The sequence below is a fragment of the Eretmochelys imbricata genome, chromosome 2 (assembly GCF_965152235.1).
Source record: "Eretmochelys imbricata isolate rEreImb1 chromosome 2, rEreImb1.hap1, whole genome shotgun sequence".
In the NCBI taxonomy this organism is placed as follows: Eukaryota; Metazoa; Chordata; order Testudines; family Cheloniidae; genus Eretmochelys; species Eretmochelys imbricata.
In genome coordinates this window covers 240,075,624-240,081,623 of record NC_135573.1, presented here as the reverse complement: position 1 = coordinate 240,081,623, position 6,000 = coordinate 240,075,624, and the positions used below count along the sequence as shown (strand labels likewise).

Genomic DNA, 6,000 nt, shown 5'->3' with positions numbered 1-6,000 from the left:
GCCAAGAGGCTCTGCACGTTGCCCTGTCCACAGGCACCACCTCTGCAGCTCCCATTGGCTGTGGTTCCTGGCTAACAGGAGCTGCAGAGCTGGTGCTTGGGGCAGGGGCAACATATGGAGCCGCCTGGCTGCCCCTATGCGTAGGAGCTGGAGTGGGGACACACTGCTGCTTCTGGGAGCCGCACAGAGCGGGACAAGCCCTGCTCACTGGCAGGAACTCGAGGGCCAGATTAAAACGTCTGAAGGGCCAGATGTGGCCCCAGGGCCGTAGTTGCCCACCCCTGGTTCAGAGTCTAGTAAACAGGTTTTTGTATAATAAAAAACCACCACAATAATTAGTACTAATCACAGTTTCATGAACACTGAATTCACTAAATAAATAAAATAATAATAATAATAAAAGATAGGCAGAACATAGTCATCCAGACTAGCTCTCAACTACACCACCTTTATTCCTTCAAAAAGTGTCATGACTTTTTTCATAACACAAATTGATCACAATCCATTTTATTTATCCTCCAAAACAAGGCAATTTTTGAAATTTGTGACCTAGGAATGGGAGTGGGGGGTGAGTCAGGAAAAAAATCCACTCTCCCCACTGAGTCATTTCCAGTGCCTCTAAGAGGGATTTAGAGGGAAGGGGAAAGGAATCTATATCTACAGCTTTTCATATGACATTGAATTATGCTCAGCAAGTCTGGCAACCTATCCTCTGGTCTCCCACGTCAAATGTTGCTGTTTTTCAGGGAAGTCTTTAAACTGACATCTTGATCACATTTTGGTCTTTGAGGACCCAATCAACTCCCATTAATGGTAATGGAAAGACTTCATGGGAGTTGAGTCAGGCCCTATGAATCCCTATGCATGGAACTGTCTGCAACAGAAGAGTGCCAAGTGCCAAGTAGCATCATGGTTCAGCTATGAGTTAAACATTTTAAATTATTTATGAGCAAATTTGATTTGAATGTACAATCATTTCCCTTTAAATTTTTGTTATAAATTAATTTTTAGAAAGCTGTAAGCTTCAAAAATACACAAGTCATTATTAAGTAAAAAAAATCAGGATTATTCCACAAAAACCATAATTCACCCACATTACATTGGGCCATAAGTAAAAATAACATGCAAGAATACAAAATGCTTTTTTATGTGCAAGGGGCCTACATTACGGTTACTGTGGGAACCATACATTTGAATGTCTTGCCTTTGGTGTATTTAAATTCTCAGTATAACATCGCAATAAGTTAGATTTTTTTTGTACTGAATATTAAAGTGTTAGAATTTGCCTTAATTTCAACAACACAGTTACAGCCACTGAGTACCTGACTCAGCTCATAGCTAAAGAGACAGAGCATCAAATTTCCCAACCCACTTAATTTGAAAGCCTGCCAAAATAGGTGAAAGACCTTATAAATATGTAAAGCAGGAAGTTCAAATTACACAGTCACGGAAACGTCCAGCGATTGATTCCCTTTTAAAACAATAAAAATCCTTGAGAAATTAGGACATTTGTAAATATTCCTCACCATCCAAAATGCCTAATGGTGTCATACGGAGTTTAGACTGTGCATTGTACTTTTAGTATTGATTTTATTTTGGATTTCTACCACTTCCTTGAGGCCAAGGGGAGGCACAGTGGGAGGACCCAAAAAACTCAGTGCCACAGCCATTTTGTTTGTGGGCAGCATGGTAAAATTCTGTCAGTCAGTATAAGGAGGGGTTTTTAAACAGTATTTATAGAAAAACTATTCCTGCCACAATGGATGTATCTGTTGAAATTAATATTATTTTAGTTCTTTTATAAGGTAGGTATTTAGATTTGTAAAAAACTGAGTATTCTCTGGGATGTAAGCCTTCCAATATCAAGGAGTCATAGATTTTGTTTCAGGCATGACTAGCTTTCTTAGATTCTGTAATATTTTAAAACTATAATAATGTTGATATATTTATTTTAAAATTGCATGAGATGTCTTGGAAACGTTGATTAATGTGTTTCTTGGTAAAAACTTGCTTAAGGGAAGTAGGAGGAAAAATGGCAAAGCCTCTGGCTGAAGAGGACTGAATTATTTGTGGGCTTTTTAAAGAGGTTTTTACTGAAATAGCAATGTAGACTCTTGAAAGAACGTCTTGTTTTGCATTGTCACTAAATATCAAACATAGACTTTGGTGATTTTGTTGGCTGTGTGTTTAAAATTCAAGTGTAAAATGGCACACTGCATTTTTTTTTCCAGGCTGCAGAAGGGGGAGAGCGGGGGATAGTGCAGACTGTAGGGACACTGCCCTCCTAACCAATCAGAACAAGCCTGTTTGCCATTACAAAGTTGTTAACCCCAGAGTCTTCTGGCTCCTGCTGCTTTTAATCTTTTTTGGATATTTCTCCGATTTTTCCAAACGCCCACAGAGCCTCAGGAAAACCTCTTAATTCAACCAGCGATCATGGAAGAAAGTACCACTTTCTATTTACAAAATATTCTAAAGATGTTTGGATATCGCTTTGCTGCATGGAGATGGCTGTTTGTAGGGGAACAAGTATACAGCCTATATTGTTACAGTCATTTTGCAAGGACTATCATCTCTGCCGCTTCTAAAGGTAAGTTTGTAAAAAAAATTAAAATATTTATTGCTACATTTTTGCGATTAATAACGACCATAAAGGATTTTCGTTATGTTACTGAATAAAATGTATCTTTGTGTTTTTCTTAACCTTTGATCTTGTGCGTATTCCACCCAACGCTGTCTAGTTCATTTCGATGATTAAAAAACAGTCAATTTTGTTTCTGTCTTTAAGGTTTAATATATTTGAAGCACAAACGGCACTTCAATTATTGCGAGGTGTATGAGAACTCAAAATATTTTTAAGACGGACTTGTTTGTACGGAGTAATAAATGTATGCATTGCTATATCTATCTACACACAATTTATAAATATAATGGATTGGCTAATTTATATAGGGCTTTATTAACAATATATTTATCGTGGCTGTAGCTAAAATAGTTTATTATGCCGTTTCTGATAGCTCTGGATGGATTACTTTGATTCAAAGTACAGGGGGGAAAAACTGCCCTTGGTGTATGAAGGTGGAGATTGATATAACTTAATATAAACCCTGTTATGTCTGTTTCTAAATAGTGGCCTTTTTATTTGAAAATGAGCTCTCTTACAGCACTCAGCTTAAAGCCATATTTATATAAAGGCTCCTATTTAGCCACACTTCACAGAGATGTCTTGTTTGTCTCCGAGAAGGTGCATTTGGGAGACATTTTGTAATTTTTGGCATTTTTCTAGGCGCATTTTTTTTCACACGGTGGGAGATCTTTTTTGTTTTGCATTGATCTGTGTTGGTGGCGCTGTGGTGCTCTTAAACAATGTATGTCCGTTTCACTAAGAGAAAGGGGGCTGGGGAAGAAGGTGGGGCAAGATTTGATCTATTGTATCTTTTCATTTTCTTTTATCAAAGTAGGAGCAGTTTAGTCGGAGGGCATCATTAAACGGTGTTATTTAAATATTGGGCGAACTATGGATCGGAACAAACATTTCGTCACAGCCTCTCGCGTTTTTGTGTAATGAGAAAAGGGAGGGTTTTTTTAATCCTGTATCTAGATCAGTTTTCTTTTCTTCAGTAAGATTTTAGCCCCACCCCTAAAATGATCTTGTAGTGGCTTCAAATGAAAATTTTTGAAATCATTTTACATATACATACTTTGGGGAAGGTTTTGGTATAAATGTACAGTGCTAGTAATCCACTGTCTGCCAGTCGTGAAGTTAAACATTATTTTCATAGTTGATAGTTAAATATTAAGGGCCCTATTCGTCTGTTCCTTGCACATACAAATCTTCTATTGAGGTCTTTGGGAGTTTGATTGTTCATGAGTAAGGGATTGGGCCCTTTGTTTAATGTTCCATATTTTCCATATTTAATGTTCCAATAGTTTTCTTCCAAATTCTGAAGCAGATGCATTTAGGGTTTTCTTTGCTTTGTTTAATTTCTATTTTGTAATTAGAGCATGAGTAGACAAAAACATTACATTTAAATTTTTCTTATAATATAGAAAAGACTGCAAATAGCCAAACCTTTATAGGGGACAAAAGATATGCATTGTTATCTGCAAACCTCTATATTGCGCTTATAAGAAAATTAAAAGCTGTGTGGGAAGATACAGTCAAGCCTTAGATATGTATACTTAAAGCAAAATCAAATGTTAAAAACCACTAGTTCATTGTTTGGGTTTGAAATAATCAGAACACAGCCTAGAAAACTCAACAGGTTAACCAATACATTTAAGTGTGGAGAACAATAAAGATTTAAAAAAAAAAAAAAAAGGAATCCATTTGCCTATTTATATGGAGTATTGTTTTGTAATTGACTGTGTATAACTTGATTTATGCACATGCTTTATATATACAATTTTAAAGAATACATTTTATGCTTGTAACATTTACAAATTATAAAATTGTTGCATCAGAAATACTTTACTGAATATATCTTCTAGAATGGATTCTCTCTGTCCCTCTAAACAGAATTTTACTGGTCCTCTAAACTTTTATCTAAAGGTCTAAATGCATATTTAAAACATATTTAGTTACCAAAGGTCTTTTCTAATAATCTGAAGATATTTAGATATTTAATTTGGGAGAAAACTCTGTGATATAATTTACACATGGACAGTTTAAACAGAGCAATGTATATGAGGGATTGCTTCACCTGACTAGTTGGCTCAGGAAAGTGCAGTCTGAACCTTTACTCAGTAGGGACATCTGCATCCCAGGAGATAGTGAGCAAGGGTCAAACAGCTTCCCTCCCCTGGAGCTTCTGCCAGGAAAAGTCAGCTTTATGCAGCAGTCAAGGCTCCAAAAACGCCCCACTGGCACAGGCTGGAAATGGGAATATTGCATCACTGCATCTTTTAGCCTCCCTAGATACAATACTCTGTTTTTGATGCTGCACAAATCTGTTCTAGGCCTTCTGAGCTAGTAAAGATTGTTGGTACTTTGCATCTTTTAGACCCCATCTGTGGATGGACTTTTTGCTGCCAGAGATCAGCAGAAGCAGAGTTATTTATTGTTTTTGCATCACTGAAAAGTAATTATGAATCATCCTGTAAATCAGGGATGGCCAACCCGAGCCTGAGAAGGAGCCAGAATTTATCAATGTACATTGCCAAAGAGCCACAGTAATACCTCAGGTTTCAGAGTAGCAGCCGTGTTAGTCTGTATTCGCAAAAAGAAAAGGAGTACTTGTGGCACCTTAGAAACTAACAAATTTATTTGAGCATAAGCTTTCGTGAAGTGAGCTGTAGCTCACAAAAGCTTATGCTCAAATAAATTTGTTAGTCTCTAAGATGTCACAAGTACCCCTTTTCTTCTTAGTAATACCTCAGTGTTAGGATATAGATATTCAGGCCTGTCTGCAAAGGCCTATACTTTAAGAATTTAGGTGTATTTTTATCACTTAGATAGTTATAGAGGTATAAAAGAAAGAATAAAATCCCAGTCTGCCTGTTTACGGGCCTTCTCTTACAGTGACCGTCTGAGGCCCTGTCCTTAGGCTAAGATCTTTGGCTAAACAGTAGAGACAGCCATAAGCTAGGAAGTGTATGGTCACATCCTTACATTCCAAACTAGTCACATTGAAATAAAGTGCTATTGGGCTGTTAGGAATACAATCCTGTCCTGATAATTCCTATCACCTCCAAAGAAAGGGAAGAGCCTAGGGCAGTGCTTCTCAAGCTATCTGATATCAGGGACCAACAATTTTTTTTTCCAATGTGTGCGCAGATCGGCAGCTGATGCTGGTCTGCTGACCACTACTTTGAGTAGCACTGGCCTAGAGGATGTAAAAGGAAGTTTAGTTTGATAGTTTTCTGTTCGGTAAGAACTCAGTTATCAATAGATACTTATAGATGTGAAATCCTCACTTCTGTTTTGTTTTGTCATTATAGTTCCCACTTTGCTATTGTTTGTTTGCATGGTCTCTGTCTGGTTCTGTGATTGTTTCTGTC

At 37.3% G+C, this 6,000-nt stretch overlaps 1 protein-coding gene across 1 annotated transcript in view; it reads left to right on the top strand.

The window, feature by feature from the left end:
* Positions 1 to 1,675: 1,675 nt before the first annotated feature.
* Positions 1,676 to 6,000, top strand: part of EPC1 (enhancer of polycomb 1) — a 108,541-nt gene continuing 104,216 nt past the window's right edge. Inside the window, exons 1-2 of the mRNA XM_077808287.1 lie at positions 1,676 to 1,805; positions 2,402 to 2,590. The gene's annotated coding sequence lies outside the window, so the exon portion shown is untranslated. The remainder of the gene's footprint in view (positions 1,806 to 2,401; positions 2,591 to 6,000) is intronic.